Source organism: Pavona decussata, unplaced genomic scaffold, assembly GCF_977016875.1.
Source record: "Pavona decussata unplaced genomic scaffold, jaPavDecu1.1 SCAFFOLD_91, whole genome shotgun sequence".
NCBI classification, from domain to species: Eukaryota; Metazoa; Cnidaria; class Anthozoa; order Scleractinia; family Agariciidae; genus Pavona; species Pavona decussata.
In genome coordinates, this window is record NW_028145508.1 from 3,350,626 (window position 1) to 3,360,527 (window position 9,902).

Sequence of the window (9,902 nt, forward strand, 5' to 3'; positions counted from 1 at the left end):
AGCGTCTAACCAAGGGGAATCAGCTCAGTTTTGCCAACGAGTTGTTGAATTCACTTAACGCACACAATTATTGTTGTTCAAATGGCTACGTTGTATTTTAAAAGTTCACTCTACAGCTCAGCTACAACATTCTCTGTTGAAGAACTTCTCGCGTTGCTTTTATGTTGGCCGGAGTATGATTGACAACCTACTGTCAAACACTCGTCAACTACTAATGTAGGCTAACGTAAGCGTTCTTATGATTGGTTGGTATCGGAATTTGTGATAGGTACCTTGATTTCCCTTCATTTGATGAGGAAAATGTACCATTCTTTCAAGGTTTTTGTTATGTTCTTCGAAACGTCCGACCAAAAAAAAAGCAACGGAAACAATATAAAAATTACAATGAACATTTGTATCGGTAAAAATTACACATTGACAATCATAAGTTTGTTATTGTAATATACTAAGTTAAAGTTTCAAGCAAACGTTGCTGTTGCAAAAAACCAACTTTCCAAGAAGAAAGGCGGTACTACAAGTCCACGCCTATTTCCATAAATTACAGAGAACATGTTTACAACTTTCAGTTACCTTATTAAAAATATAGTACGTGTTACAGAACAAAAAGTATTGACATTGATAGTCACCTATCAAGATTTAAAGATTATTATTATTCAAATAAGTACAGTGAAAACTAACTTTAATGACAAAATACCGGCTGGTATAAATTCGGTAAGAAACACTGAATATCTTCACTTAAAACGATAAAAACAAGAAGGGTGACCATTTCCAGGCAAATGCCAGCGAGAGGTTGACTTAAGGTCAGATACGACTGAATAACGGCTTGACCTTATGTAAACAATGTATTGTTATTGAGGAAAAACCAATTTCAAACATTCTTGACGGGAAGGATAAATTTCCTGAGAAACAGTCCAAAACAGAACCAGATTTATACTAGGAGAAAACAACGTTTGATCAGAGCTAGATCAGCATTACACTAAAACATAAATAGAAAGATTAGACTGTTCACGGTCCCCCTATTTTTCCGTGGGATTCTCGAGACCGGTACGCTTCGATGGAACCGCCGCCATCTTGGTTTGTAAAGGCGAGCGCGATCTGGTGAGAGTGTCTAAACTACCAAGCCCGGAGAGCGGGAGTGGGTGTTAGTATAGTGAGGGAGGGGAAGCGCCGCCTCCCAACTCCGCTCCCCTCCCGTTTGTAGTTTAGATCGCGCTCGCTTTTACAAACCAAGATGGCGGCGGTTCCATCGAAGCGTACCGGTCTCGAAAATCCCACGGAAAAATAGGGGGACTGTGAACAGTCTATAGAAAGATAAACCATTGAACTTTCTAATATTTTTATCCCTTTGATTCGAATATTCCCGTGAATAAAGCATATATTGTATAACTTTCCAACACCGAACAATAAATAATCCGAAGAAAACCAATGATAAAGTAATACAAGTGTGAGTTTCTACATTACTCGTGTTTTTATTGTTTAACACTTTGCACGTTCAACTTTCGAGCTTTATTTTGCTACTCAGTTCAACCTTCAATTTTTAGCATTAGCTGAGTATGTACCACTGATTGGCTAGTTCAGAGGTGATAATTAAAAAAAAAATAAGCCAAGTACTATCCACCTCCAGTTCGGTGAATAACTACTCCGGACAGGCCCTTAGGGCCAGGACGGAGTTAGAAAATGGGCTTTGTCTTCGGCGGAAACAAATCTGCACTGATTTCGCAATCAAGTGACGTAGTCCCAGTGGAATTAAATAGCCAGGTTTTTCACGATGTGCTCCGGCGAGCTCATAGAAGTAGCCGCCGCCATTACGGATCGATAGCAAGATAAGCTTGAGTCTTTTGAGTCTTTAGTTTTGGGGGGAGGGAGGATCAGCAGCGGGTCTGTTGTCTTCATTCGCGCTGCTGTAGCAACATATAAAAAGGTTTCTTCACCCATTGCTTGAATCTCTGCACACGACTTCTTACTGATACAGGATCATCCTAATACAGGCCCGTAGCGAGGGGAGGGGCAGGGGGGGCTTGAGCCCCCCCTCCCCCCCCCCCAGAATTTTTGGAAGTGAAAAAGCAATGTGCCCAAAAATATATAATTAAAACAAATTAATGTTGAATTCTGACGCTGCAAGTACCTTTTCACTACCTGTCAGTTTCCTTCGCTAACAGGCACTCCTATCTTGTGAATCGGAAATAAGAATCAAAATGGATTGAAATCAACCAATCTGAAGCCGTGAAAACTGTCGAAATAAAGTACTTGTTTACTAAGACATCCGCTCATTTTAAGCAATACAAATGTCCTTAGTTTATAACAATTTAGTGTTCCCGTGTTGTCACACAAAAAAGCCACACAAATATGTCCTCAAGACCAGAGAAAAAAAAAATTCTCCGGCAGTCGGATTCTTACTGCCCGATTCCAAATTTAAAAAGAGAAAGAAAAATTTGTCGTCGTTTGTCTACGTCCTCCTTCAAGCGTGAAATTAGGAGACTTCACGTAGTAGTCCACGTTAAAGAAAAGGCAAAAACATGTACCTAAGAGTGTGATGCAGGTCCAAAGTTATTGTTTTTACTTACTAAATCTACCGGGTTTTTTCATTTTCTCGTTGCATCTTAAACTCCCAAATCAGTCTGTTTTTGAGTGACGGGGGGGGGGGGGGGGGTAGTTTTGTTTCACCATTTTGCTAAGCCCCCTCAGTTGTTTTAGCCTTGTTACGGGCCTATAATAATATACCACACTGTAGCAGAGAGAGTGCTCGCATCATACTATTAGAGAACTAAGCACCTTTGAGCTCAATTTCGCTGAAATTGGTTCGTCGTCAGATTGATGAACAAAGTATACTTACTGGAATTCACCTCACGATATAAGGTATAGCCACTGTTTACTCAAAATTATTAATAGTCAAGTCGAATTTGTGTCGAAAATAGGTCGCTCATCTTCAAAACATTGTACCATTGTTCAGCTAAAGACAAAAATGTTAAAGAGATTAATATTTAACTTGAAGGCCTTAAATGTGATGAGTAGCGTATGCCAAAGTTTTTGTAAAGTGGAGACCTTGGAAACGCATCCAAAAGAGCTCTAGCCATCCGTGCCTGATTTTCTTTGATACTAAGGTGTGGAACGGGGTCCCCATATGTGCCACTTGACAATGATACATGCACATAAACAAACACAGCGATGGCCGAGAAGGAATATTATCCTACTCGTATCTTTTGTTCAACTTACCTTGCTTGTTGATTTTCTGGGCAGCGATTCACTAATGGGCAGAAGGGCACTTCCTCGCATGAAGCTTGGTTCCCTGATGCACATGGCGCATTGATCTCTGGTACGTATGGCGTTTGATTATCAGCCGCGCATAGATTTTTATCCTTTGAAACGCATGTAGCTTCAATCTCTGGCAGGCATTGTGCTTTAATTTCTGTCAAGCAAGGGGTCTGAGTATCAGCCACGCATGGAGTGTTGTCCGCCGACATACATGGAGCTTCAATCAGCTAACACACGTGGAGCTTGAAGTGGTGAGATTTATGGAACCTTGTCATTGGCGTTAGCTCCAACAAACGCGTCCCAAGGGCAATGAATCCGGATAGTTGGCATGTTGGGGGAGATGGCTAAACAGACTTTCGGAGGGAGGGTCACACCAGCCACTCCTGCAGAACAATCAGTTCTATTTCAAATGGAACTGATTCTTCTGCAGGGTTGGCTGGTGTGGGATTTCCTTCCTCTTGACCTTGACAAATTCCAACCACTCTGAATCCAGTACGCAAACTTGAGAAGTAACATGTACTTATAGTACAAAACACAATATTCTTCATTCATGCCTCTCCCGAGGTTGAATGCCCATTCACGAGTTTCTGTTATCTTTTTGTTTTCTTCCTTTAAAGAAGAATACAATTCTTCAAGATTGCTGTAGTTTTCTCTTCCTGTTTTTAATTCACCCACTGCTTTTGTTAGTCCCTCCTTCCATTGTTCGTCTCGACTTCTTAAATGCTCCAATTCCATTTTTAAGGCCTTTAACATATTCTTGCCATTCCAAGACTCAGTTGCATATTAGCATTCTGCTACGTGGCTTCTTTGTATGTTGCCGGACTCAACATACAAAGAAGCCAAGCAGCAGAATGTTATGATCTTTTTGCAGCCAACTTCTTTCATTCGCCAAGCTTCGAATTTCAGCACAGCTGAACCGGCTGATCAACGTAATAGAGCAACAGCATGCGACATGCTGTTGCGCTATTACGTTGATCAGCTGTTCTTGAGTATATGAAAACAAATCATTGGAAGCCATGATCCTAGGAGAAAATCCATAGTTTTTAATGTCTCTCTCGCGAAAAAATTAAGAATAATTACGAAAAAAATCATTTCTCCGCTGCACGTCGACACCCTGGTGGCATAAGAAACTTAAACTGAAATAAGACGATGTAAAAACAATTTTATGATAGAGGATAGTAACAATATTTCTTGACATTTGAAGGAAAAAAGAAGAACAAATATTTCAAGTCGCACCGACGGTTCAAATTACGTGTACCTGTCATGCACCACAAATAAGTTCTTATTCAAATCAATTTTCAAATCAATACTTTCTGCGAGATTTTTCAAGTTGCACGAGAAAACTGTTTTCCTTTCTAATTGTTAATTAAACGTTTGACAATACGTTTATAGGACAGAGTCGTTGTTATGCGTCGTCTTGCAACATCAGCCATGTTTTTTTAAGACAAATTGTATGGCCTTGTAATGGGTGATATAAGTCCGTGCAACTTGCAGGGATTTTATCGTAGGTGTGTATTTTCTTCAGGATCGTTTCCGAGTTTTTAAAAGGGACATATCTGGACGGTAACACAGTTTTTTCCTTTCCTCTCTTGATGAAATTTTTCGTTTTATCGCTAATTATAACAAAAGGAATTAAATTCCTATGCCACTTATGTGTTAAGATGGATAATTCAATTTGCCATAGCAATTTTATAATTTTAAATGTCAGATTAAATACTAATCCTGTCTAATACTAATTTGTCACCCACGATAAGTGGCAAAGCATTAAAGCAAACGCCAGTTTTCTCCCTTGAATGCAAATCGATTTCTAAGGCGATTTATGCCGTTTGCATGGGCCGTAAAGATCCCGGGGGGGGGGGGGGCGTAATCCCGCAAATTTTCGATAGGGGTGTGCCGCAAAGGTTCTCCAACCCCGACCGTATTTAAGGGTGAAGGAAAGGAAAACGGATACCCTTTTTAAGGACCGACCCTGAAAAATGACACCCCATTCAAAGGACCCAAACAACGGCTAATGTGCACGGATAAACACAAATCTCTATGAAAATCGCTTTTCTAATACTTCAGCGGACACTTCAGTTTTAAAAAGCCATTTCTTTTTCGTACCCTATCTAAGGACTAATCCAGGAACGTGTTGCCAAATGAGGAAAAAATAAATTATACCCTTTTTAAAGGACTGAGAACCTCAAAAACCATCCCTATCTCGCGGCACGCACCTATATCAATGTAGCCCTTATATGGGAGTACCCTCCCCGGGGTAAAGATATATTCCAGCAGAAATGAACCGATGGATGCCTCTGATTATAATTTTTGTGACGGAGCCTTACGGAAAGTGAAAATAGTCTGCAATTCTTCGCAATCTACATTTCGTTTTAGAAAAAAATCAATACGCATCTTACCTTGTGTTGACAGATGGTTTTTCTTAACGAAAAGATCAAAACTTCACTGAATGAACAGACTTTTTCAAGCTTTATAACGGAATAAAACTTTCCGCAAATCGAGAAAAGTTTCAGTTGTTATAGTGATGATTTGTTACGTCATAATAGACATATGTTATTATGTAATTTGCACTGCGCGCGCTATTAGTAGTAGAAAACGATTCGAACTACTTTTCGTTGTAGAAAAACCGATACACAGCTTACCTTGTGTTGACAACTAGCTTTTCGTAACGAAAAGATCAAATCTTCGCTAATTAAACAGAATTTTCCAAGCTTTACAGCGAAATAAGACTTTCCTAAAAACGAGAAAACTTCAGTTGCTGGTGATGATTTCTTACGTCACAATAGACAAATCAGCAACTGCGCGCGCCATTCAATCTCGTACTCAGAGTCCTCAAGCTCTTTGGCCAGCGGTTGGTAGCCAGGGGAGATTGTTTGACCACAGAAATCCTGGAGCAATAAAATTCCAGTACCCCAAAGTCTCTCCTGGCGACCAACCGCCGGCCAAAGAGCCTGAGGACGCTGGGTACGAGATTGCGCGCCATTAGAACTAGAAAACGACTCGAAATTTTAATTATTTGCAGTTAGAAGAGTTGCGTGATGTTCATCTCTTTTAGCTTTTTTATAGATGGGCTCCTGAGTAGAATGATGTCACGCAAAGCAAAGCTTTCTGTGAATGATCAACAAAAGCAATGTAGTGTACAGCGGTTGCACACGATACATACGGGATACTTGATTGAAGCAATTAATCGTACCGAGGCCCTCTTACAGTGGGAAAGAAATAAGTATAGATAGTTTGTGTAGGAACCATGTCATCAGGTGTCACCAGTGAATGAGCCTTGACATTGCTGCTAGTAACTTATGCCATACAGTTTTGCTGGTTTTACAATGTGAGAAAATCTTTTTCACACTCGTTTTCACTGGAGTCATATTATCGTCCTCTCCACTGGAGGGTAATACTTTTCCCTATACATTGCGTGGGAGCCTATTTTTTCTTGTGAAAATATTGCGATATTTGACAAGCCGCACTCAAAACCGAGCTCGAGAAAAGTCCAAGGCTTATTTTAGTCGAAAAACAATAAATAAGAGAGTGAGTGAGTGAATCAGAATGAATAAATGAATGAATGAACGAACGAACGAACGAACGAATGAACGAATGAACGAATGAACGTCAACGAATGAACGAATGAACGAATGAAGTAATAAATGAATGAATGAACGAACGAACGAAGGACTGACTGAATTGTGAATGAATGAATGAATGAATGAATGAATGAATGAATGAATGAATGAATGAATGAATGAATGAATGAATGAACGAATGAATGAACGAATGAACGAATGAACGAATGAAGTAATGAATGAATGAATGAACGAACGAACGCATGACTGACTGAATGATGAATGAATGAATGAATGAATGAATGAATGAATGAATGAATGATTGAATGAATGAATGAATGAATGAATGAATGAATGAATGAATGAATGAATGAATGAATGAATGAATGAATGAATGAATGAATGAATGAATGAATGAATGAATGAATGAAAGAATGGTTGAATGCCCATTCAAGAGTTTCTTTTATCTTTTTGTTTTCCTCTTTTAAAGAAGAATGCAATTTTTTAAGATTGCTGTAGTTTTCTCTTGCTGTTTTTAATTCACCCACTGCTTGTGTTAGTCCCTCCTTCCATTGTTCGTCTCGATTTCTTAAATGCTCCAATTCCATTTTTAAGGCCTTTACCATATTCTTGCCATTCCAAGACTCAGTTGCATATATAACATTCTGCTACGTGGCTTCTTTGTATGTTGCCAGAACATACAAAGAAGCCAGGCAGCAGAGTGTTATGATATTTTTGCAGCCAACTTCTTTCATTCACCAAACTTTGAATTTCAGCACAGCTGAACCGGCTGATCAACGTAATAGAGCAACAGCATGCGACATGTTGTTGTGCCATTACGTTGATTAGCTGTTCTTGAGTATATGAAAACAAATCATTGGAAGCCATGATCCTAGGAGAAAATCCATAGTTTGTAATGTCTCTCCCGCGAAAAAATTAAGAATACTTACGAAAAAAAATAATTTCTCCGCTGCACCCTTGTGGTATGAGAAACTTAAACTGAAATAATACGATGCTAAAACAATTTTATGATAGAGGCTACTAACAATATTTCTTGACATTTGAACGAAAAAAGAAGAACAAATATTTCAAGTTGCACCGACGGTTCAAATTACGTGTACCTTTCATGCACCGCAAATAAATTCTTATTTGAATCAATTTTTCCTTTCTGCGACATTTTTCAAGTTGCATGAGAAAACTGTTTTCCTTTCTAATTTGTTAATTAAACGTTTGACAATACGTTTATAGAGCAGAGTCTAATCAGCAGGAGATTGTAGAACAAATAATAAATTCATGTAAAAACAAGCACATCTGATTTGACGGTCAGGGAGTACATCAATTTTTTTCCGTTTTGAAAGGCACAGCCTTTCTATTTCAGAACACTTTCTTTCGAACTTTTGTGTTTTTAACTGCATTCATTGTGTTGAAAAGAGTCACAATAGAAGCCGATATAAGCTGATAGAGAGCGTATACACGAAGAAATAAATTATCATATTGAAATGAGTTCAGGCATTTAAGCCGCCAACCATGACTGTCGAACCTGCGATCAGGCGTTCTTTTTTCTGGAAAAAAAGAACGCATGATCGCAGGTTAATCATGATCGTCTTATGCACTGAAACCCATGAGATCGTTAGGTGTATACTGTAGTTCTTGTTTAACAAGCGCGTGAAAATTCAGTTTTCTCAAGTGCCACACTGAGCTCAAGAAATATGGCTCTGCTCACAACGAAGAGTAAAAAAAGGAACACGAGAGGTACATTTGTTCACAGCTGGTGATTTTTTAAACCTTGACAACTTTATGAAAAAGCGTGAGTGCTGACAAAGAAGACAGTACCACTAGCTTGCATGTACATAATATTTGTGAAATTATATCCAATATGGACTGAATGGTAAGTGGTAAGAATTTTATTTGGGAAACGTAATAAAAACATGAATATGCATTTATAGCACCAACAGAAGAGTTATTTCTGTTAGCTGTCCCTTAGCAGTTGAAATGCTAAACATCTGTTTGTTTGTTTTTTTGTTTGTTTGTTTGTTTGTTTGTTTGTTCGTTTGTTTCAAGTAATTAGCCAACAGAGAGAATAAAAACAATGCGTGGAGGACTTGTAGCCTGGAGGCCCCGAGTCTAAGTCCCTTCTCTGACCCAGGCATGAACTCGATTTGTTTCATGGTGGTCCGATCCCTTGTTTAGAATTCTCAGTCACCCTTCACTCTTCGAACATCAGTGTGTGTAAAACTAACCTGATCCTATCTGGATGTGAAGTAATCCCGGCTGTCTTTCTGTTCTTCATATCACAGGCCAATTTTAGGAACCTTGTGGCTGGTAGCTCTCCCAGCTCCTGTACCATCCCAGGCAGTACCTGCTCAGTGAGTTCCCCTCAATCTCCATCTTTACTTGTGAAAGAGCCTTTTGAACCTCTAGAGCACTGTTCATGAGAAAATCGTTGAGTTGTAATTAGGGTACGTCATTTGTGAGGCATAACTTCAGGACAATCGTTCTCCAACTGATCATTATTAGCTGCAAGAGCTATGTCATTAAATTGACTTAGTTTGTTACGTCCTCCAATGATCATAAACTTCCACTTGGTAACGTTAAGTGTCATCTTATTGTTATGTAACCAAGATGTAATCGCTGCCAAGTCTGGATTGAGCTTTGATTGAAAATTGGTTGGCGAATTCTCATGACAATAAAATGCCATAGCAATAGTACCTTACCTTTTTACAAGACAGCAATCTGCGGACCATTCTCAAATTGCCCTGCTTCGGTTAATGTTAAGAAAAAGTTCTCCTTGAATGGTAGGCTCAAACTCCAAATTTAATCTCAATAAATAAACGGAAAATGGCAAACAACAAATGTGTAAAGAAAACTACAAACTCTTGCAAAAAACTTAAAATCTTGTTTGCGTCAACAAATCGTACGCGCTATAAAAATTTGAAATATCGCGCGCGTGTCACGTGATCACGCGCGCGCAAAGTTCTCCGCAAGGGGGTAGTCTCAATGTCTCAAAGAATTCAAAGTAGGCTCCTGATTCAAACAGTTAATGAGCGTCAGATCCGTTGCGATAAGAATTCTGTTTGTCTGTGCATGTAGGGT

General features: G+C 39.1%; 1 protein-coding gene across 2 annotated transcripts in view; it reads right to left on the reverse strand.

Annotated features, from left to right (window-relative positions):
- Positions 1–9,902, reverse strand: part of LOC146474255 (major facilitator superfamily domain-containing protein 12-like) — a 28,627-nt gene extending 18,725 nt beyond the window's left edge. The window contains exons 1-2 of one of the 2 annotated variants that reach the window (XM_085117550.1): positions 9,524–9,902; positions 9,050–9,234 (exon numbers count right to left, since the gene is read on the reverse strand). The gene's annotated coding sequence lies outside the window, so the exon portion shown is untranslated. Of the gene's footprint in view, positions 1–9,049; positions 9,271–9,523 lie in introns of those variants that run through there. The other variant, XM_085117552.1, reaches the window with a different exon arrangement.